Source organism: Rhyacophila brunnea, unplaced genomic scaffold, assembly GCF_057557595.1.
Source record: "Rhyacophila brunnea isolate RB1 unplaced genomic scaffold, BYU_Rbru_1.0 scaffold_12, whole genome shotgun sequence".
Classification (NCBI taxonomy): domain Eukaryota; kingdom Metazoa; phylum Arthropoda; class Insecta; order Trichoptera; family Rhyacophilidae; genus Rhyacophila; species Rhyacophila brunnea.
Window position 1 is genome coordinate 31,679,873 of NW_028232774.1, and position 26,339 is coordinate 31,706,211.

At 30.7% G+C, this 26,339-nt stretch overlaps 1 protein-coding gene across 1 annotated transcript in view; it reads left to right on the forward strand.

Moving 5' to 3' along the window:
* toy (paired box 6 protein twin of eyeless) overlaps positions 1 to 26,339 on the forward strand; it is a 128,373-nt gene that overhangs the window by 21,280 nt on the left and 80,754 nt on the right. The gene's annotated exons all lie outside the window — the stretch shown is intronic.

Sequence of the window (26,339 nt, forward strand, 5' to 3'; positions counted from 1 at the left end):
TAAAATGCATTATTTGGTTGACTTATTACTTAAATATACAATAATTATTATGCATTGTATAACTATCAGAAAGATTTAAATGAACTATTTTTTGTAGATTTATAAATTTAAACCAAATCAGCCAAATAATTGATAATTATAATTATTGACATTATATTAACCATTAGTTAGATCCATTTATTTGAAATTTGTATATTATCATATTATTGCAATATTAAAAAAATGTTTAAGAAAAAGACATTAGAAAACAAAATCAAATTTAATCATAAAACAAACATCGCAAACAATATTATAGGACTAGTGATATAACAAGTACCTAACAGTGAGCCTCCGGTTTGGTCTATTGTATGAATGAAATTACTCAAGGGAAGGCATACATATTGCATGAATCCAAGATGTGTTCCATGGTCCAAACCTCATCGCACTTGTAAAATTGAGACTCTTTCAAGCCCCAGTTATGCACGGTTACATGTAAATTGTACGTAAAACAATTCACCGTAGCACAGTTCGCCATGAGCTTTCTTATCGGAAAGAGACAACCGTACCTATACTATAACTACGGTTTTCAATTTAATTAGAATCAATAAATGAACATTACCTAATTCAATTCCCATAGGTGATTTTGGCAAAATTCATGAATTTAAGAATGAAAACTTAACCTAACCTAACAAATAATCCAGTATATCGGCTATTTTCAAGATTTGTTTGCTGCTGGTGTCCTGTAAAGCGTAAACAGATAAGAACCGTGTTTTATTTCGACATGAACTTTATGTCAGTAGGTACTATACGACCCAAAGAAGTTGGACGGTCTTTCATATACGACCATATATTTCCCATCCAACATTTCACGGTAAAGTGTGATGCGCCTAACTGCATACGGGCAAGTTACCGGATTCGGTTATGTATTATATAAGCATGTCTGGAATGCCTACACCGAAATGATTTCTTTTGATTAATAGCACAACTGATTATATCTTCGTAAGTTGTTTATAACTTATCTGTGATTATTTGCAATTCCATCCCCAAATAATGAGGAGAAATTGTCCGGGGCAATTGCAACGGTTGTCGATCCCACTTCAATGCGCCATAAATTTGAAAGCATTTACCGATACAAACGGACAAAGAAAATAGCTGTTTCATTTATTGGTATTATTCCCTATACAAAACATGTTAAGGGGATGAATTTTCCACTCAATGACTGGGGTGAGTAAGTGTTTTCCTTGTTCGGGAATCGCTGGAGAAAAAACTGTAAAAAGTCATCCCATTAATAATTTATTATATATGAAAAGATTGCGTAATTACTTGATTTTGTATTAGGATGATAATCAAAAATTTAACAAAGTTTTTCATAAGTGTCAAATAAAATTATAAATAAACCAAAATAACGTAATTTCCGGCAAAAATTTAATTTTCATAAACAATACAAAAGAAGTTGCTATGTAATTGCATTTCAACACATTCACTGCTGACCAGTTAATTACTAGTTAATTACCACATTTAATTATCATGCTAATATTATATAATGGCCACGCGCCAGCCGCGTTGTCAGCGCTAAATGAGTTCGTGTTTCTAGTTTCTGTAACCTTCTTGTATTTCTGATTCTGTAACCTATTGCACTTTAAACACTTTTCTAATAGTTTTATTAGCTATTAAGATAAAATATCTTGGACAACTTTTAAGGCAGCATTTGGACCTTATATTTTTATATAAAAGCTGTATTTATTACTTATCCAGTAAATGATAAACGTCAATTAATAAATAGTAGCACATCACTTTATATAAAATTCGTATTGTTTTAGTACAAAAAAAAACGCTTTATTAGATTCTGGAGGCTGTAACTTTTAAAATATGTTATTATATTATATTATATAGAGGCCCATATTATGATCTTCTGCGGATCGAATATGATCTGAAAAAAATACCAAAAGTTACAGTTAGCGAAAACATCGATGAAGCTATATTTATGGATGGCACAAAAGCATCCTGACTTAATGACGACTTATATTGGTCACACTATTTGTACCACAGATTCTTAATAAAATATTATATTATAGAGAACTGAAAAAAAATTACCCATTGCATACTACATTTTTAAATTGACATTCATTGTTTCTTCTTAGATAAAAAATGGTATGTATGAGAAACTGAATCACACTTTAGCTACTTTGATACAATAACCATTGAAGATCCCATTTGGTAGAAGTTTTCTTCAACATCTTTGCTAGACCTGTTAAATTTATATTATAAAAATTATAATAATATACATCTTGGCTTAAAAAATCTAAGATAATGATTTTATTGATAAATAATTGTGTTAGAGAAAAGGTATTTAGGTTTAATATAAATAATTAAAAATAGGTTCAATTCTATAGTGCATCATCAGCACCCTAGTTAAACGTATCCAGTATAACCCCCAGTCTCTTGGATCGGTAAGTGTTTGCCTCTACAGAACACATGTTTACTTTTCTGCCAAATTGTTGTATGTCATTGATGTCGTTAATAAACGTATTTATGTCCTCGAATTTCGCTAATATGATTTAAGGGTTTTGTGCGCATAATATCTCCCGGCCATATGGTGGAGTATGATGGATTATAATATTTTGCTTGCGGGAAGTTCGCCGTTGAAGTGTTGTTATTGTGAGTGAAATTATTATTTGTGTCAAGCGACAAAAATGGGGTTGAAAAGTGCTTACAAAGCGAGTGATGGATATTGTAATTATGGTAAACAGCTTCGGGGATTATTGATTTTGACCGACTAACGTAAAAATAACTCACCTTTATACAAACATACATACATACTTTAGCCCAAACACCAAAAATCATTCCTATTTTTCACTTGTATGTGTAAATTTTCAATGAAATTTATTAACAAAAATATATTATCGACCGAGGGTAAGTTTTTGGTGGAATTCGATTTTTAATTATAATTGATTTAACTTTACTGTTTACTTTTAATAATTTTATGCGACCCGGGTTTCACCTTTTGGCAGCTATCAGCACTTTATACTGTCACCAATGGCAAACGCTCTCAAAATATAGTCAATTCTTGTTTATATACCAAATTAATATATTAAACGATAATGAAAATATTTTCTATTAATAAATAAAAGAGTAAGTAAAACACTTCAGACTGTATAATACTTATTATCAGATATTACTCCATCTCCTGGAAACGAGATTATGATGAATAGTTTTCTGGCGATCACTATTTAAAGAACTATAAAAAGTCATAAAAAACCAACGAAAAAAATATTATTCGTTGACAAATTGAATCAATATACAGACATAAAAAATGTATCAGCGAAGGGCACATTGTTTTATAGGTAGGTTACCTACCTATATTTATTTCGTATTTAAGGGGTATAATCGTGCCGGCTACTTGTTCGCACTACAGAGGCTTCTTTGATACGATACATTGCATTATTGCTGAACCACCTTTTATAGAAGAGAGAGCGCTACGTTTATACATAATAATAGTTAGGTACTAATTTAAATATTATAGAAGAAAAGTATATTTAAATTATATGCAACTATTTTTATTATAATGTTTATTTGTATAAATCGGTTTGTTATTTCTTAAGTTTTTTTAAATTTTATTTTGCTTTTGGGTATCTTTTATAATGCTTGCACAATACACATGGGAAAAGGCTGTTAACATCTTTAACAATCATTCTATTAATATTAATTCTAATTATATTGCTTCATTATTGATATATAAAGTGAACGAATGGTAGTTTTATCTCCTTTGATCCAGGAACAATATGGAATAAACATAGAAAAGTGTTAATGAAAACGCCATTTTTAATGTAAATTAAGTATGTCTGTAGCATTACAGTTTATCACGTAAACAAAATGTGCATTAAATATTACAAATATTTGAGGATAGGCACACAGTATTGTAAATCTTGCGTATTATGACGTATGGCCCGAACATTTAATCACAAACCAAAATTGCCTTCAAAGTCTTGGTATTATCCAATGGGAATGACCGAGAATGTGCTCTAAAAGGGAAGAGATCTTAAAGTTTGTCCAACTACCTATCGAGCCGACCAACGAAAGCAATTTTATTGCATTAAAAAAAATGAAACATCTTATTATGGACGTCTTCACATAATTTTGTAAGTCCGTACTGATTTAGCTTTGTCTTTTGTATACAATAAATTTATTATTTAAAACCATTTGTTTTTTGTAAGTTCACGGTGCTACTCTTCCTCATTAGAACTTTTTATTAGAAACTAAAGTCTAAATTAAAGTCTAAAAATACTTGAGTCTTAGGAATTTTCTGCTGAGACATTTCCGGTTACATGTAATTTGTACGTATGCAGTTCATCGTGGAACACTTATTCGTGCACCGCAGTAGTGAAACATGAGTTCGTATAACATTTTATCAAATGACGAGTTCTTCGTTGAACATTTCACCGTGGAATACATTTGTACGTATCTTACAAAATACGGCGATAGTTTGCAAATAGTACTGTTCCAATTAGATTAACCCTAACCTAACCTAGTAAAGACATCTCATAAAATTCCCTTGTTGTAGCATACGTACAAATATACTCCACGGTGAAATGTTTAACGAAGAACTCGTCATTTGATTAAATGTTACACGAACTCATGTTTCACGTGCTGCGGCGCACGAATAAGTGTCCTGCGGTGAACTGTTTATGTACAAATTTCCGGATACAGACATTTCCAGGCGTAAAACTGCTGATACTTCACATCAAACGTAAGGTCTCGTAATATTCAGGGCTCGAAATGGACCGGAGCGCACCGGAGCGCCGTTCCTGTTCGTGAAATCGGTAAAATTATCGCTAATTCGTGGAAAAAATAATTTGACCATCTGAGATAGATAGGCCATATAATAGAAAAACGAACACTTATTTTTATGAAATACACATAAAATTTGATAAATAAACTAAATTTCAGAAAACTGTCGAGCGCTCCGGTTCGTAAACTTTTGCATTTCGAGCGCTGGTAATATGCTCAATTGAAACCTAAATTGGTGCGGGGCGGGTTAGCTTGGAACCGCTGCATATTTTTGTTGTTCCTTGGGTTAAATAGTTATTTTTTTTGTACCTTAATATATTTATATTTTTGACATCTAATGACGGTTTATCACATATGCATAATTTTCGGAAAGGGTTCTCTGTAATTGTCAGCGTCTCGGGATTCTATGAACCTAAATCCACCACTGTTAGGAGGAATTCTGAAGATACCTCACATTGATTCAGTGGGCTTAACGGTCGTTATTTTACCTGTGGATATATTTCACATCTGGCAAAAAATGCCATAAGTAGATATCACTTAAAATAAAACAAACGCTTCTGAGATGTGCTGTCTGCCAGCGCAAATGTTAATCTTATCCAACTTAAAGATCTCACCTGTTCTTTCTTATATGTAGGTAGGTAAGTACCAGGAATATCAAATTACCAATAATATACCTACTGAAGGACGAAGGGATATTAACAGGTAACGCGGTGATGCTAAAGCCGTCGTTAGTAAAATTAATACGATAATAAATGTGTATTTATTATACTACAGTTATATAAATAATATATAATAAAATCATGAGTAGTGTTTATATATATTAATAATAAATTAGTATATATTATTATATTTTTTGTCATATCGGATATTCAGATTTTAAAAATTATCGTTTCTACACTTGCCGATGATAGAAGATTTTCAAAACAAATGAATGTAGTGCGTGTCGTTATTATTTTCGTGTATGGTGGGATAGTGGATGTTTATTTTCGAGTTTTGATTTATGACTTTATACCAGTCGGGATGACTTTTAGTGTGCGACTAGGCTAAAGTACTACTGCTGCTATTTACTAATCGGAATTATGAATGATGCAATTAAATAAATTAAGTGACTCACTAAAAATTTACCTTTAAAAGTGTTATTAATTAATTAATCAATCAATCAATACGTGTCTCAAATATTAAGAAGAAAATTAAATAGCATTTCAAAATTGTAGTTTACATCACACAAACAATTGAATAGAATAATTCGAAAATTGTTTCAGCTTATTATTTATATAATATCCTTTCATGAAAATAATACATATCGAGACTCATTAACATAATTTATGTTTAATATTATAAAACAGTCACAAAAACTTTTTAAAACATTCGATTCAGCGAACGTTTACCCTTTGGGAAAAATCTAAACGTCCACAATCTAAAAATACGTTTAATCATTAATAATATTAAAACTGGTATCAACTCAGCGTACAGAAGAGACCCGCTGTTTTTACCACGGGAGTATCCCATGGGGGTCCTTCCACTACCCCATGATGAACCTCTAGCGCGCTACTATGACTAGCTATAACTGCTGCGTTGCGTGGATATTCGCCGAATCAAAAATCAATCGACCATAAACTTGATTGAGCGGTGAGTGTCGTTGTGTTGGTATTTGCTCAAAACTACGTCATTTAATGGTGAATGACGTCAAAATTGTATCGTATTAGCGGTCATATTACGTAAAATTATCGTGTTGTTATACCAGTACGTATTTGTATCTATTTATAATGAGTGCGTTGTAATCTAAAATTTAAATATATTATTACCTAAGTACAAATATTACCTTTTAAGTTAAATTGAATATTGTCGGCTTACTATGCAAAACTTCTATGCCTGTTTTAGAAAAAAAATCAGGAGAGAGTTAAAATGTATTATTTATTACAATTCTTTAATAAATAAAAAAGTTTTAAATAATATTGTAGAAAAAACTTTTTTATTTATTTTATTTGTTTTAACTCTCCACTGATTATATTTCTAAAACAGACATAGGTAGAAGGTTTTCATAGTAAGGTGACGATATTGTAATTAACGGGTAATATCATACTACGTAGTGTTTTTGTTAGAAATATATATATATATATATATTATTATTATTTGCGAGACGTGGACCCTCAACACGAGAGATGTCCAAAGGCTAAGAGTCACACAGCGAGGCATGGAGAGGTGTATGTTGGGCATCACGCGAAAGGACTGTAAGAGAAACGAATGGGTTAGGAAGCAGACAGGAGTACGCGATGTAATAGACGTTGCCAAACAGCTGAAATGGAGATGGGCGGGGCACATTGCTCGCCGAAGGGACGGCCGCTGGACAAATGCCGTCATCCAGTGGTACCCAAGGGGCACGAAACGGCCACAGGGTCGCCCTAAAAGCCGCTGGATTGACGAACTGGTAAAGTTCGGCGGAAATACATGGCAGTGAACGACACAGGACCGAGAGAGTTGGAGAAAGCTTGGGGAGGCCTTCATCCAGCAGTGGATTGATCCCGGCTGATGATGATGATTATTATTTGACATCATTAAAATATAAATCATAATATAGTTGATAATATCAGACAAAGGATAGTGTACGCGATGGACGAGTGGTGGCGTATCCATTTATGTTTTCAATCTTGGGTTCTAACTCCGGGTCTGAAAAATTCACATGTTGTCTTTTAATATTTCTAGAGTCGAAGCATAGACCAAATAGGTGGATCGTAATAAATTAAGAAATAGGTATATTCGTGGGGCTGATTTCTAGCTGTAGAAGCAATGGGAAAAAATAATAAAATACTTTGGTTTCGAGTAGATAATTAAATTACAGATGAGTCCATAGAATCCTCTTGATGATGCCACACGAGAAGTTACCATTTAGAATATTATTTAGATCAGGGTAAGACTTTACATTTGGATCACGATAAATTGCATAGTGATCGGAGTAACTTGAATCAAGTAGGTATAGTATATGTATAAGTGGGGAGACTCCGATGATTTCATACCTCTTATCTGTGTGCAAGCTGACTGGCAAATTGCGGTAACATGCAATTGCTGCAGTTAGCCGCAAACTGCCGATAAATTATGCAGCAACTTGCAGTGCATATGAGATGAATCTTAAAAATATTTGTACATAATTAATATATAATATATTAGATTCATGACCTTTAATTTAAAATTAAAACAATGTTAATTGAAATGGTTAGATAGATACGAATTTTATTCTCCCTCTTAATATTTGGCCTAACAGTAATCGAATGGGGCATGTGTCGGTGTTAAGAAGCTTCCCCAAAATCATTGCGACCGCACTACCCCCGACCGTCCCTTGCGATTCGACGATGCGCCGAGACCCGAAACTCGATCTACCACAACTTCCCCTTTTCCGCAATAATTTCACAATGGGGTAAATATTTGCACTCTGGTCAAAAACTTAAGAAGGGAGGCGTGTAAATACACATTTTTTTTGATTATGTAGTTATTCTTACTGCTACTTATCCACCATTTTATGATATAAAAATTATTAGGTATAAATCCTGGATAATACAAAATCATTCAACTTAATTTAATCCAACTGATTATTAAATATACATCTACAGATGGATGAATACGAACACTTCTAAAAATGTATTATATAAAACACTTATGTATCATGTAATAACTATGTAAGTCCATTTGAATTTAAACTTTCAATGAATGTGTAATTTCAAAATAAGAATGAAGCAATCTAATCAGGCGTGCACATCATTTTTTTCTCGGGTCTGGACCGCCCTCATGAACGAAAAAAACACAAATGTTGTGGGTGAGAATAATATTACTTACAGCAGTAATACGTATTAGGTATATGAAATATTTACTTCTAATATGACTTGGGCGATGGTCGAGAGGTTACCACGTTGGTTTATTATATCGTCGATCCCGGTTTCGAGGTCCAGGTCTGACAAAATTCACATTTTTTTTTCAATGTATGTTTGGACTCAGAGTATGGGCCTAATAATTTGAACAAGTGGTTAACATCCATTTCTCGTAAAAACAAAAAATATTTTAATACAATCTCCACTATGTGTAGGGCCATAATATGATCTTCTTATGATCGGTAAAAAAATTCATGCAGAATATCTAAAGACGGTATAGCGTGGCGCAGATGATACGAAATACGATAGAAATTTTCTAACATTATTTTAATACTAATACGCCATGCCCACACGAATATGTACCACTTATTGGTGAGATAGATCACAAAAATTCATAGGTGAGCATCAAACAAATGATTATAACTGCAGGTTCAAACACACAATGAAAACGCTGAGCGTCTAGGCATGGGGTATGTTACAGGAGATATGCGGGTGGTACTAAATGGATGTTGTCAATACCATTTTTATGTGTGTGCAGTTGAATATGATCGAACTTATAACCTTACAGAAATTCAATTGATACGGTAGGTTTTTTTGTGCGAAGAATGGATACGATTTGAGTGCTTGTGTTTTATATTATAGTTGAATATTGAATAATGAACCTTTTATAGGCAGCATTGTTACGATTTTAGAACCATTTCATCTTAAAAGATGTCGCTATTGTTTTTAATCGTTCCTGATTCTAACATTTCCCGCCAATCCAAGCGTCATAATCGCGCGGTTCCGGAAGCAAACCGAACCGACCTCAAAGGCGGGAACGGATAATTTAAAATTTCCATTCCGTGGCCATTGACTCCAAACAATTGGTTCTCGAGTCAGCGAACGCCTAATCGGGTTTGCAGCGTTTGCCAATTCATGCGGAAGCGTTTTTGATTTTTTAATTTCGAACGCGGGCAAATACATTCGATATTTTAGTAGACAATTTCGTATTCAAAGTTACACCGTCTGACGTATCTGAATAAACTCACTTAGTTACGTTTTCAGTAAACTGTGAGAATATTCGTCAATGATTTTCCACGATATTGATGATTTTGTACCTACTTCAGTAAGATTATTCGAAGTTAATTAGGCATATTTGAAGGGTATACGGGCAAAACAAGAAATGTCACAAAAACAAAAGTTGTCGATATTAATTACCAATTCAATTTTTTAACACATTGGACATTCCTAGTTTTTACATTGGTAGAAAAAGAACTTCTTTTTTTGAATCTTTCGCAATACTTTTATTGCAGTCTTCATCCATATCGGACATTTTAATGCACAATAATTAAAAACTAAAAGTTCCCACTTTTGGACCTGTACCTAACCTAACCTAACGAGTATTATTTTTCAATATTAGATGCATGGTAGAATTCTTTCACGAATATCATCCGTAAGGGATCTTGGTATTATGTTTGACAGAAAACATTCATATCGTAGCCATTTTGAGAATGTTTAGATACCATTTATAACAAGGCGCTTCAAATGTTTATTTATTAATTTGAATTAAAATTAAATTAAATAATATTATCTGTGTGTGAAAGAAATAGTAAAATGAGTCTAAACTAAAATCATACATAAAACTGAAATTTCGACAACAATGTTTTTGAGAATAATTGCCCTGTTTCTAATGTAACATTAATGATTTGATTTGTCGCTTTTTTACGCATAATAGAGTGTCACTACTGAAAGGGCATTTTGACATTTATATTCAGATTATGGAAGACTTATTTCTCTATCCTTAACTAAAAACAGCCAAAGTTCGACATAGTATAACTAAATTTAACCATGTTCAATTAATTTTTAAATTTTGGAAATATACTTTGCTGCTACTTTTTGTATACAGAAATATACGAAACTATTTAAATACACATACATAATATATAAATCGGGACCTAATTTCTTTATAAAGTAAAAGAAATTCATTGTCATATCGAACTACGGTTGTAAGCAGGTATTATATTACTGGCAACAATCCATTTTATGAAATAATTAAAACAGGTATCACCATAAACATTAAATATTTTGAAGGTTCCATTCTTTATTTAAATGGTGATTAGATACATATATTAGTTTAGATGATTTAATTAAAAATAATTTAAACTGAGACTAAAACATAATTAAAACATTATATTATTTAATTAAAATAAGTTTCCTTAGAAATTTGTCTAGATTTATATTAGATCAATTGATATTTTTTCGAAAGACGTCTGTGAAAATTGTGTATCAGCGGTTCACAATCGGATCAATTGAAAAGATGATCATGTGACCCAACACCCCCTTGAAGCGATCGGCGCCCTCTTTTCGTCCGCGAACAAATTAAAATGTAAATCCCCCAATGTGGTTAGAATAAATAATTCTAATTTAACACAAAATAAAAGCTGGACAAAAATTTCACAGGGTGATCAGATTCGTTGATTCATTTAGAGAATTAGATATTAATTCTCGAAAAAAAAAGAAAATTAACAATTTAAAATAATGACAACTATGAACCTTTATGAAGTCTTCTCCAAGCTGGTCCCATTCTGACGTGACGTTCCTAGACAAAGTACCGCCCTTATTCAGACTTAATATACCGTTTTATTTTATTTTAGCCTTCAATGATTGTTTTCAAAATTGTTAGATATTATATATATTATGTACTTACTTACTTTATTATACATATTAAATTTTTAAACAGACAGATGTACCAAAGGTCTTGAAAAAATGTCATACTTATAATCTGTTAACTATAAGAGCATTTCTACAAAACCTACTCTCAAAGAGCGATGGTTTTAGTTATGTGGAGTACTGAGATCTTAAACAGTTTAAGGAGACCGTTGTGATTTTTTATAATTAATTATTACTTCCTAACGACACGACCCCATCGTCCGCTTCATAAAGCTGTAATGATCGAATTCGCTCCATCATTTGCCACCCTTTATAATTTGCAGCCCCTAATCAACGCATGACCTTCCTATCTCAAGGGACATTACTATATGCATTGCATTGCTATATACGTATGTAGATCGCATATATCCGGTCTTTCCAGTCATACACAAGACTATCACAGGCAACCTCTGTACCTCTTAGTTACGAGTATCATTGGATGACAAAAAATATCGATGTAACTTTTACTTTTTTGACCTGTATATACAACCGATTTTCATTTAAGGTATTTAATGACGAAAAATAAAATGGTTTTCATAAACGACCATGTCCATTGACAAATTTCATTGTTTCGTTACACATAAACATAATAATTATGGATTTGTTTGAAAAAATGTGCTACACGTATATTATATAAGGGTAATTTTGAAAATTTGCGTTCCTCCTTCGACGACCAAAGGTAATTAGCTCTTCGTTAATAGTTATACAATTCCTAAACATGAGGAAGAAAAAGGGTATTTATCATTCCGATAATGCACCTATATGTTTATTGTAAAAATACATACCTACCTATGTAAAATGACCTTTACCGATTATTTCCGGTTATTATTGGTTTACCAGTTATTACGTATTACGTACGTATTACGTATTACCGGCTATTACCGGTCTTTAATGGTTATTTTTATACATGCTTGTTAAGTAATGTCTCTAACCGATCTTAAAAAATGTCCACGTTAGTGTTGAGATCATGTATGAATAATGGTGTATCATGTTTATCAATGTTGTTTAAAAATGTTTTTCACCGTGAATACTAAATCTCTTCTTTAGGAACAACCTGTAGGCCGCAAATTCGAAAATCACGCCGCGTGGCCGCCACAAAAAATAAATAAACTAGATATTTTAATTTTCGTCGAAAATGATTTCGCGGCGATTCAAACCCGCTCATCCGTTCGACTGGTTCTTATTTTGAATTCCATTGTGGCGCGTCCACCACATGCCCCATTATCGCGACATAATGCGAGCGCGCGCTGTGTGGACGGGCATCAATTTGAAGTATTTATTTTTATGGTAAATAGCAGATAGTGAATAATTGGGCCTGTGAACGAATCCTTTACATTTGAAATGAAATAGTCATACAGCCGATTTAATAATTAGTTAACATTTTTTAATTGATTAAGTAGTGATACATAATATATACTTACACAAATTAATTTTATATTATTCCACAGCACTTTTCGTTGTAGAGAAAAAGTAATCAAGGCTTCTATTTAACATAAGTGATTAATTTATAATCTCCACATATATCATTGTGAGTGTATCTATTATAGTAATTATTTAGTTTTACTAAAAGGGCGTTTTAAAGTTTGGCTGGTAATAAATACTACATATAATATTTTAAATTGTCTTATTACTTTCCATTCGTGGTGAAAAGACATTGTATTAACCAATATAAAACAGAATATGTATTAGAAATACGGGTGCCGGACGAAATCACGGAGGCTGAAATCCCGAATGCTGAAATCCCGAATGGCCGAAATCCTGAAAAATAAAAAAATACAAACAGTAATAATTCTCAACAACAACTAACTCGAAACCAAAAAATTCTACTTTTTATAAAAAAAAATGCAATATATATATATATACCTATATTGACAATTATTAGATAATATCATAATTTCTATTTTTTCACAAAAAATTGTTTTTTGTCTAAAATAATATTATTAATTATTATCAAAATATAATAATATTTAAGTATAAATTTTTTTTATTTGCATTTTCTTTTATAAAAGTAGTATTTTTTGCTTTCGAGTTGGTAGTTGTTGAGAATTATTACTGTTTGTATTTTTTATTTTTCAAGATTTCGGCCTTCGGGATTCCGGTCATTCGGGATTTCAGCATTCGGGATATCGGCATTCGGGATTTCGGCTTTCAGGATTTAGGCTTTAGGGATTTCGGCCTTCGTGATTTCGTCCAGCACCCGTATTTCTGATACATATTCTGTTTTATATTGGTTAATACAATGTCTTTTCACCAAGAATGGACAGAAATAAGACAATTAAAATTATTATAGGTAGTATGTATTACCAGCCAAAGTTTAAAACGCCCTTTTAGTAAAACTGCATAATTAATATAATAGGTACACTCACAACGATGTATGTGGAGATTATTCCCTTCGGGATTCAGGTCATTCGGGATTTCGGCAATTCGGGATTTCGGCCATTCGGGATTTCAGCATTCGGGATTCCGGCCTTCAAGATTTCAACCCAAGCCCTTAGAAATGCATACTGAATGCTAATTTCATTTTTTATAACTGGCAAGAAAAATATCTTCAACATTATTATTGTAAATGTACTATTTTTATAATTAATTAATGATTAATCAAGTCGTCCAAGATGCAATAATGTCTTATAAAACCCTCAAATAATTTCATATTTTGCAAAATGATCCCTATTATTATTTTAAGGAACTATCATAAAAATATAAGTAATAGGATCTACGTAAAATTTAATTAATTGCTATTAATTCAATGCGTAATGCGAATGATAGTAACGTTATTTTATGTTATTATTTTCATATGCCTTCGATGTTTAGCGATGTATCAGATTTCGTTTGTTTTGCATCACCCCCAATTCAGTAAGTATATTCCAAGATTCTTTTTTTGAATGTGCAAGCGGTTTGGCCGTAGACAAAACGCAATTTCTGTGTGTGACACATCTCCAGCCAATCAGATATAACCGAATAAATTTAAAAAATATAATCGTTCAGGCAAAGGGGAAAAATGGCGGTATATTTTGTATATATGCAAGATAATACGATATTTCAGGGTGACGGTGATACCCAACTTTCGTGAATTAAAGAACTGCCAAGACTATCTAAAACTTTCTGACGGTATTTTGACGGTATTTTGACTAATTGTATTATTTATTGATCTTTGAATATAAGCACACGAATTAATGTTTAAAATAATAAATAAATGGAAAAAGCGCCAAGGACATTCAATCACAAACCAAATCTCAAAATATTAGTGGACAGGATTTTGAGAATTCAAATACTGTATACAAATCTGACGATAATATGAAATAATTTTTTAACTTTTTAACAACATACAACATGAATGTTTACAATACTATTTTGTGGAGTGTTTTATTACGTGGGGTTACTGTCAACAGTTGGTAAGTCTCAAAATCATGTTATGGAGTAATTGCAATTTTATGTTTGACTTTCCCTCTAAAATCAGGCATAATGCTAATTTCTTTGTGCTTTGTGTGCATGTTCTATAATATGTCATTTGATCTAGCATACATATTTATATTTATTATATATAAAATCCGTTGTTAACTCAAATACATAAATTATCAACTTAACAACGTTTGGCAGCACTCCCACGTAAACGTTTAACAATAGTGCTATAAACACATGCAAACATATTTGCAATAATCACCCTTATTAGGTACAATGTATGTATAGTTTTTTTTTCTGTCACATTGATCTGTATTCATCTGTTTACTAAAATAATGAAAATTGTTAGAGTAGAATTATATGTTTAAGACAAGGTCGTGTAATTTATAAACTACATTAATATGTTGCTAAAGATTTATGAGTTGGTATTTAATCGATTTTATATAATGAATTGCCCATCTAAACAACGTATCAGGAAAAACCAGATATTATTATTAAAATTTATAAAAAGAAATAAAGCATTTAGAATTTATATTAAAACATAAAGAAAGAAAATGGTCCTGTTTTCTTAATTCAAAAAAAATGGGGGAAAAAGATTGTCTATTATTTATTATGGCTGCGCGTGCGCGGGTTTTTATTTAATTTGGAACTGGCTGCTAACGGCCTCTTTATTTGCAAATGTGCGTTAAATCGTTTTAGTTTAACTTATGAAATGTGAGGTATAATGGATTTGAAGTTAAATTTATTTTAATGCTGTATAAATAAATTATTATGTCAATAGTAATAATGTGGGAACTGGAATCTGCGATACCTACTAACTTTATATTTTATCTTCGAAACAACATAAACCTAAGCATTGTTCGGTTTATCATTTAATATATTAATTAAAATACTCTTCAGGTACTTTATCATCTACTGAGCTCGATTAAATGCAGGGTGAATACTCCTTTCACTCTAATCGATCTTGAGTCCTTCACTATGTACTTTCATTCTCCTTGGTGTATTCGTCGAACGGACAGGTTTTAGAGCAGTGGTAGTCGTTTGGCGCCCCTCAGATGTAGGTAAATCATTCTACAGAGGCACCATGGATACGGCAAAAATGGCTTACAGTTGTAGTGTATTGTTTTCTAGCATTAAAATAAGCATTGTCGCAAATAATGCCGATATACCTGCGAATCAAGTGATATTTTTACTAACTTAGAGACCTCTGTCACGTTATCGACTACCCTTGTCAGCAATCTAACACAGTGTTTTTTCTACATTATGTAAGGGAGATATGTGGTTATTTTATTAATATTCTATGTTTCACATATGATATGCATACATGCTATGTGCTTAAAAACAATAATTTTTAAAATAAATTATGTATAAGTATACCGCTGTTTTCAGATAAAACACATTTTGTCTCAAAACATAAAACATTTTTTTCTAAATCACAACGTCAATTTATCGCTCAACCCTTGTCATGACTACTGTACATTTAACTTGAATTAGTTTTCCAATTGTATTTTATATTCTTTTAAAAAAACTCGTACATTTTTTATCAACCCTGTTTACCTACCCTATCTACGTCAACTATTTTTCGTTTTATCTGTATTTTAATTGTTTGCTCAGCTGCTATATTCTTAATAATAATTAAAATGAAAAGAATATACAAGAGATTTTAATAATATTTCTTTATTCATGCTTTTTAGTTTGTATTTTTTAGATAAAAATATATTTGAAAATACTGTTTTCATTTAAAATCTTTGTATTTGTTGGAAAGTTATAATATATGTACTTATACCCAATATGAGGTAGTAAAGGTATTTTTTTTAAATATTTAATAATATTCTTACTTGTGTTACTTACTAGAGGGGTCCATTTAACGAATTTATTTTTTTAACAGATAACGATTAAGGGATTATGTTAATTATTTTCTACAGTTTTTTCTTCGATTAAAGAAGAAAAATCATTCAATATACCTACCTACTAAAATTATTACAAACTGCGGTCAACAATGAATCAAGAGTGATTAAATAGATTGGCAAAATTGCACGTACTTTTCGAAATTTTCACTACATTATTTGCTCTTAAGTACCTACTTAAATAGAATACAAAAATATAAATTATTACAACAAAAAATCCCAAGATTGGAACTATTGTTCCAAAAAAATATTATATAAAATACTTTGTTGTTTGACTTATATGTACTAGCGTATAATTATAGTGAACTTTTAAATTTGATCCTAAAGTTTATACTTTTATATTATTAAAAGTTTCATAATAAATTCAATAGGAATGCCTACTGTCACATTTATCTAATTTTTACTATATCGACATAATCAGTTTATTCTATTAAATAAATAATACAATAGTAGATATTCTCAATCTGGTAACATTGCTACTGGCAATTTCTATCCATTGTCAAAGAAATAGCCATACAGTTTCCTTTCATCCCATAACAAATAACATATTTTCGTTATAATAAAAGTGAAATGTGGTCATCGGAGCGTGTTTTCTATTATTGGATTATTTTGAGAATGGATTTGGACGGTTCTTTCAAAGCTCGGGGCGCACTCGACTATTATTATTTAATTCAATTTATTTTTTGAATAATTTATTGAAAAAAAATGATTATATATAATTTAATACAATTTAATTTGTTTTATAAAACAGTATTTAGTGACTGTTGTGAGATGTTTCTTTATAATTATTTTATATTACCAACTATCTTGTTTGAAATACATAATTGTATTGTTAACTATTTAACCGTTGTTAGTGAAATATTAAGATTAATAAAAGTGCCTTCCAAAAACAGCAACCAGCATAGAATTATGTAGGTATAGTTGTAAATATGTCTAATGAATTTATAAAGATTTTTTATTACAGGTAGGTAAATACCACATAAATACGTTATTATAAGCAAATTTTGTTGTATTCCAGTATACTTATATTATTAAAGAAACTTTATATAATTTATTCAACTTCATCTTCATTTTTATGTCCTCCTGTTGACGATCTTAATTCCTATCAGATTTTTATATAGTGATTCCAGCATTTTATCGTTTACTTACCTTTAAAAATATTGTATGACCTGTATCTTTCATCATTTGAACGGACCAAACTTTAATATTTTACCTGACGATGAGTATTTTTAAATTATTGGCTTCACTTCTGGCTATGTGACTTCTTTCAGAACGGACAAGCACCCTTAAGCAGACTTCAAATGCCGTCCCTTTTCATTTTTAAGTTTTATTTTTTCAGCGAAATCGTTAAGTTGGTAGATACATACTTATTTTATTATTTATTTTCGGCTATCTTAATAAACAAAAAAATACACAATAAAACACTACATTGAACTCTCAAACACTCTCTCTAACTCTATGCTACTACTACTCTCAAACAGTGCCAGTTTTTGTTACGTAAATCACCTAATAAAATGTATTTTACAACATGTATTGCAATACAACAATAGTTATGTTGTCAGGATGTTTATGTTTTGATTATTTTGTAAACTAAGACGTTGATACTTTCTAATGAAGCAACTACTTCGTCTGCTTTCGTCGAAAGTTCTAATATTCGTATTCGTTCCTACATTTGCCGCTCATATGCAACGCATGACCTACCTATCTTCACGATACGTCACTGGATATGTGTCCTGTTTTGATAAGGATATTTAGCAGACGTATTTAACACATTTCAAAAGCATCAGTATTCCATATTTTCCGCTAAATGGTTTAAGTCTTGATGTTATAAAGAAATATGGAAGAGATTGAAGTCTTAACCAGGAGAAATCTAGTCTATTTATATAAAAGTGTCATATTTCGTTCAAGTCTATTCTTAATCTTTTGTAATGCCTACACTTTTATACAAACTCTGATGTTTGTAATTATCCGCTATCCAGTTTATAAAAAGCGTCTATATTGAGGTCTTACCTATTTTTAATTCAAATAGTTTTTAACAGCAGATCGAGAATGTGTTAAATTAACATAAATAATTACAAGATAAAAAGAACTTTTTTATATACAACGTTTTTAATTTTTTTGTTGAATCATGTAAACTTGACTTGGCTAGCTTAAACGATCAAAAAAAAAATTATTTGATAGAAATAATACTGAAATGTCATTTTAACACTCATATTTATTTCCATAGTAGCGCACGTATATATTAATAATTTAGTTGCTATGACTAGACCCCTAGCAACCAATAATAGTGGATTGGATTACGGATTTCTTCCGAAATAACTTTTCATACAAAACAGAATTCAATTCTACTTAAAGATGGCTAAAAGTATTAAAAATGCATTGGCATCGTGTTCTGATATATTTTACAAGTTTCAAATGTCTAGCTAGTCGGGAAGTTAGTTAAAAATCGATTGCAAGATTTGTACCGGACAAACAACTACCGGACAAATAAGAATACGATCTAATAAAAACGTTTTAAAATAGTACTTATTACTACATGAAATTATAACTTTCTATTTGTTTTTTAATGTTACTGCTTATAACTTTTATAACATTATTGTGGGTGCATTTAAGTGGATAGTGGAGTAATGAAAAAGCTTGAATGAAAATGATTAAGTAGGATTATCCAATGTCCATGTACTTGCATTCATATTATTAAATTATACGTATCACTAAAAATAAGTACTTATACAATTTTAATTCATTATTTGAATAATGACAATACATGAAGTAGTATTCTTTGTGTACTATTGGACTGTTTTTTTTTTAAATATAGCAAGATTCCGTATAAATGAATTCTGATTCATGATTTATATAAACTTAATAAAACACATGATAAGGCACCATAAAACATAAAAACGATTGACATTAAAGGAAAGTGGAATATGTGATGACTATAACTTCAATATGTTGATAATGTCCAAAATAATTTACAAGGCTGAGTTTTAATAGTAACAAGTAAATTACTATGTTCTATCCTAATTTTATTGTAGCATATAAGCTTCTACAGAATAGAATTTGCATTACAATATTTTCTACATGGAATATAATATGCAACTATCCTAATCCACTAAAGTATACGCTGGATCTTGACACACATTGAAAAAATAACATGTATTTTGACCAGCCACGGGTTTAACTTTATATAAAGAGTGAATATCTACGAACTAGGCCAACTTAGGTGCATTTAGAGTTGTAGAAAAATAAAGTATCTGGCAAAATGGATTCAAGTTAATCACATTAAGCTGAAACATTAACATTATATTCCATAAATACCCAGAGCAAGTTAGATGAAAGTATATATATTATTTTTAAGCAATATACATTATGATACATCAAATAATGAATAAAACAATCGGGTAATAACTCGTAGGACTCAATCAAGTCTTTATAAGTATTCATAAGCATGCTATAGTGCATCAGTACAACTATTTTAATATTTGTATTTGGAAGGGGTACGATATATTATTTGTTGTTTAGCTATTCATATTTCGAACATTAGTTATTTAATTTATCAAATATCAATCAATGTGATATCACTCATCTTCATGGGATCGAAGTTATTATCGCCTGTCATTATTCAAAACCGCTCGTCCGAACATAGCCACCTGGCGAAAAAATATTCTCCAAATAAAGGTCGAAGATTCATTCATTTTTTTCCTTCTCTATAATATCACAAAACTTCAGAATCGAGTGGCGAAATATTTAATATTCGGCAGATTCTTTGTCCGACCTTTTTAAAATCGCCGCCCAATATATACACGCGGGAGTATACCCGTCAACAATATTTTGATCTTTCTACTGTTGTGTATATTTGATTTTCTATTGTTGTCTGTGAAATTGATTTATTTGTTCAGCCTTCAACTACTATGCTATCTATAATACATGGCACTTTCATGAGAAAAAAAATAATTGTAGTATTAAAAAAAACTGTAAAAGTCTGTTTACTGGTAACCAAGCGGGAACAACGACAATTTTCATAGCCGATTTAGGCAAAATTCATGAATTCAAGAATGATAACCTAGCCTAACCTAACAAATAATCAAGTATATAGGCTATTTTCAAAATTTATTTACCGCTGGCTTCCACTAAATATAAAAGAACCAAAATAACGTATTATTGTATTTTGAATATGTATTATTATTATATTTATGAGTGTTTTGACTTAAAAATAATTACAAGATAAAAATAACTTTTTATATACCCACCACGTGTTGAATCATATAAACTTGAAAATTCTATGTATTAATAATTTAGGACAAAGAAGGCAATTGTCAACAAATCATTTTTTTTTCTATCTTGCAACAAACAAATATAGAATACTGAAATGTCATTTTGATTTCCATAGTAACGCACGTATATATTTATAATTTAGTTGCTATGACCACCCCCTTAGCAACCAATAATAGTGGATTGGATTACGGATTTCTTACGAAATAACTTTCCATACAAAACAGAATTAACTGAAAATGAATTCAATTCTGCTTAAAGATGGCTAAAAGTAATAAAAAAATGCATTGGCATCGTGTTCTGATATATTCTAAAAGTTTCAAATGTTTAGCTAGTCGGGAAGTTAGTTAAAAATCGATTGCAAGATTTGTACTGGATAAACAGCTACCGGACAAACAAGAATACGAGCTAAGAAAAAGGTGTAATAATTAATTCATACACAATATTATATGAATGAAAATATTAATTTACAATTCAAATTTTATAATATGCAAACTTTATGTTTCTAAATAATATAAAACAAAATAATTATATCGAACTCATGTCAGTGTTTCTTTTATTGTAATTAAATATATTTTATTCAAGGCGTAACAATTTATCATTTTTTAAATTTACGATCAAAGAAAAATTACAGAGATAATCAGATATCTACTTTTGTCGATAATTTAGTGGCTAGTCGGTTTGTAAGTAGAAGACGCATGTTTGAATCCCACCCAGTCCAAGATATTATGAACTTTATCATAATATGTATATTTCTAACGATATTTATATTTTAAACATAGTTTTATTCATTATTCTGTAATTCTTATTAAGAATTGAGCATAAAACTGTTTTAAAAACTTGATTTTTATTATGCAGATATTAATTTTAATAAATAATAGCATGTTACAACTGAACCAATTTGAATAAGTTTCTAGATAAAATAATAATTCTACATATGCCTGCATCGTTATTTCCTTTTCTATACTTATATGCATTATTCATTATACATTATTAATGAATCTTAAGTAAAAATGTGTGAATTGAATGGCGAATAACAATTTCTCCTAAAATTCTATTATAGATTGTATTATGCAACGTATTTTATTTATAATTAAAAAGGTATCAAAATCTCAACGATAACTAGAAAGGAAACACTTACAAACATTCATCATAAAACTGTGAAAAGCTCCCTCAATACAAGGGGCTACATTATCGAATAGCGGGCGAGTAGGTACTACCCCAAAAGCCTCCGAAACGCTTCGCAGTAACCATTGGCAACATAAGTACCAGATTATATTGAGGAGACACACACTGAGCATGCGCCATGGACAATTTCCACTGGAATGTGCTTATTACTGCCCGTAGAAATGCCTTGGTGTAGACGAGGGTGTTTTCCGAGTTACGGTTTTCGTGATTGTGAAGAAACATGTTTGATTGGGTGGCGTAGAAGGCCGTAGACTGTATTCGTAGACGTGCTACGAGGCGAGAAAATTATTGGTATTCATTCTCTCATACAAATTATTCTTAATAGGCACAATATCAATGTTTCATAATTTAATTCAGATGGATATAATATATTATTAAGGACGATAGAATTAATATAATACATTAATATTCTCGAATCTTCGAATCGTTTTTATATCGGAATATTTATGAATTCATTTTAAAATAATGAATAATTGAGAGCAATTAGATAATTGTTTATGTTGTTAATTAATATAGAAAAATTACAAGATAAAAAGAACTTTTTATATACCACGTTTTTAAATTTTCTGTTGAATAATGTAAATTTGACAATTCTTTGTATTAATAAAAACTTTTTATTGTACTTGATAGAAATACTGAATAAACATTATAGAATACAGAAATGTTATTTTGACATTTCATATTGATGTCCATAGTAACGCACGTATATATTAATAATTTCGTTGCTAGGACCCACTTAGCAACCAATAATAGTGAGTAGTAAATATTACTTTTAACGAATTTTTTCCGAAACATACAAAACAGAATTAACTGAAAATTAATTCGATTCTGCTTAAAAATGGCCAAAAGTATTAAAAGAATGCATAATTGTCGTCGTATTCTGATATAATCTAAAAGTTTCAAATGTCAAGCTAGTCGGGAAGTTAGTTAAAAATCTTGGACAAACAATAAAAAAATTGTAACGCACAATAAAATATCTGTACCGGACAAACAAGAATACGAGCTAATAAAAACGTGGTAATTAAGAGATACCTACTGCTTTTTTTACCCTTATACATTTTTATAAATACATATTTGTTATGAAATATTTTGTAGATATGTTAGCGTGTGCACATTTCGCATAAAGGGAAGATACCCAACATAAATTGAATGTAGGTATTGAAAACGTAGATATTAAAACATTAAAATTATCAATATCACTCAAACGGTCCCCATATGTCGAAAGAATGGAGGTAAGAATGGAGGTAAGAATGGAGGTAAGAATGGAGGTAAGAATGGAGGTAAGAATGGAGGTAATATTAAGGAAACTTTCATATTGAACAGTTTTCGGCCATTCGCTAAAATTCTTACTTGGGATCATAAACATTAAAAATACAACATGTGAATTGTGTAGCAGAGAGATTTAAATTTAAAACTTTACCACTATTCTACTGTATATTTCACTCGTATAAAATGTTTTTTTTTGTATGTAAAAACTTGGAGTAGTTAATCAACTCACTTATTTTAATCTTACATATAAAGAAATATTTGATCACAAATAATATCTATAAAAACTATTTGAAAAATAATAGATTGTACCATATTTTTTGGTTTTGTTTTATCCTTCTTCTGCCTTGAGTATATAGGTATCAGTGGAGAGATTCTTATTAGCCACTGCCTGAAAGGGGTGGAATATTGTATTTGAACCAGTCGTGCTTTTTTTGATTCCAAGATATTTTTAACTGAGGGATTATAAGCACTTTTGTAACATTAAGAGATATCTAAAAATAGCGACTAGTATTAATACAAAGTTTTCCAACTGCGCGCGCACGTAATAAATAAATGTTCATATTAAATTCTACAAATTTTGTTATATTATGTCAATAGTTATTTTGGTTACATTATACTCTACTTAAATAATATTTGTGATATTTGATAATATTAATATATTATTATTCATTATTTATGAGTAAGTCATTTTTTCGTTTAGTAAACATGACTACTAGAATAGAGATGCTCCGTAGCTAAGGGTGGAGGTAGGCTGTTAAGATCCGACATAAATAGTGCACTTTGTTAGTCATACGTATTGGTTTATATTGAACTAAGACTACAATTTAGAGATGGCGTTGGTTAGTTTTTAAGAGTGAAACGGCAAATAATTTTCAACTATAGGTGCGACGAAATTTTGGACTCGCTGGCAATCGGAGAGCGAAAGTCGAGCTGTGAAAACGTCAATTTGTTTCGTGATGGTGATGGGGGATTAATTCTTAAATCATGTAAAGATGACTAAAAAACGTTACCCATTTACTTGAAAAAGAAAACATGACAAAGAATACATTATTATTCTTACTAATAGAATAATAAACAGAAAATTAAATGGACGCATGTTGAATTTTTATGACAAATTGTGTTTTGTTCTGCATCCGTCGTTTGCACAATCTCTGCGTCGCGTAGTCGCGATCGTTTTAGACAGTGCCCCAGCTGAAGTATAGCCTTAAGAATCAATAAACCATTATTGTTTTGGTATAATTTGGGCGATGCGACAAAATTATGTACGAGTACTTACACTTTTTCATTCATACTTTTCGTTGGATTAAGAATACATATTATACATATTGTTCGTTCATTTTTTTTCAATCATTAAACCCTGCCTGACTACAATAAATTAAAACCAAACTACAATAAATAATAAGTATTATTCTATCCATAAAATATCAAAAGTTATGTATAATTTAACTGCAAAATTTTTGACTATTATTTATTATGGCTTAGTTTCACAGGGTTAAATTGAATTTTAAAAATTAACCAACACCGTCTGTAAATAGTAGTTTTGTTTCAATGATAACAAATACGTATGACTGTCAAACTTTAGTGTGCACTATTAATGGCTGATATTAACAGCCTATCTCCACCCTTCACCACTGTAGCTATAATAAAGTATAATTTATCTGTCGATATAATTATTGTCTCGCGGAAAGACTCTAGTATTCAACTATTGTTACTTGTAGAAAAAAAATAATGGACATTTCAATCATCCAATTATACAATCAATAATACAAAATTATATATGAGAACTGTTGTATCTAATTCACTTTTGTTTCCATATTGAATGTTAGCGTACTTCCAGCTACCTATATTATTTTACAATTTTCATGTTCACATTAATTATGTTTATACTCCGAAAGAAAATAATTTAGGTACAAAAGTTATTTTAAGCAAATGAGATACCTGCATATTATATATTAGTTAGTGAGTATTTATTGTTTTTTACAAAGTAACCAACATTTAAATTTGATGAACGTACCTATATTAATAATTATTATTACAACAAACACTCTCATCAAAGATCGTTTATCGTGTTAATGTTATTGGAGCATAAATACTAGCGCTATGAAAAAAAAATATCATTCGTATTCCGAATACAGTGATAATATTATTCGCAGTGTTTCCATGTTTAATTCTAGCGCGGGAAAAATAGTACTGTGCAAAATACAAAACAATTGTACCACCATTCTAAAGATAATCTTCCATTAGTGAAACATTAGGATTAAAACAGAAAGCCTATTAGTCGACTGCGCCGCTCTGTTTGTGAAAATGTTCAACAGAGCTAGATTGGAATTATTATTTTGTGATGGAATTATGTTGTTTATTTTGATTTAATATTATATGAATCCCGATTGCAAGGTTTATCAATAAGTTGAATGAAAATAAAGGATTTTATTTTGAAACTATAAGTTTTTGAAGTATATATTTTTTTTTGATTCGCTATCATCATCTTCTTCTTCAACCATATCCGCCCATTAGTTAGAGCATACACGGCGTCTCCAAAAATCGGTCCCGCTTACCCATTGTTCTAAATCGTACCAGTGTTCCGTGGCACTCAATTTGATCAGGTCAACAACTACCTTGGATATACAATGACAATTATTGACTGTGGTTACGAGATTGCTCGCAGAACCAAACTGGCGTGGAGTGCATTTGCATGTGTGTATGCATGTAAAAAATGAACTCTTATTGTAATAGAAATTCAAAAATTACGAGTAGGACAACTTGGCATGGAAAGGTGCATGTTGAGCATAACGCGTAAAGATCATAAAATAAACCAATGGATAAAGAACAAAACAAGAGTACGCGATGTGATAGAGGTTACTAATCAGATAAAATGGCAATGGGCTGGACATGTCGGAAAAACTACCGGAAAAATGCGCTCATACATTGGTACCCAAGGGGCACCATACGCTCACAGGGACGTCCTAAAACCCGCTGGATAAACGAACTCATA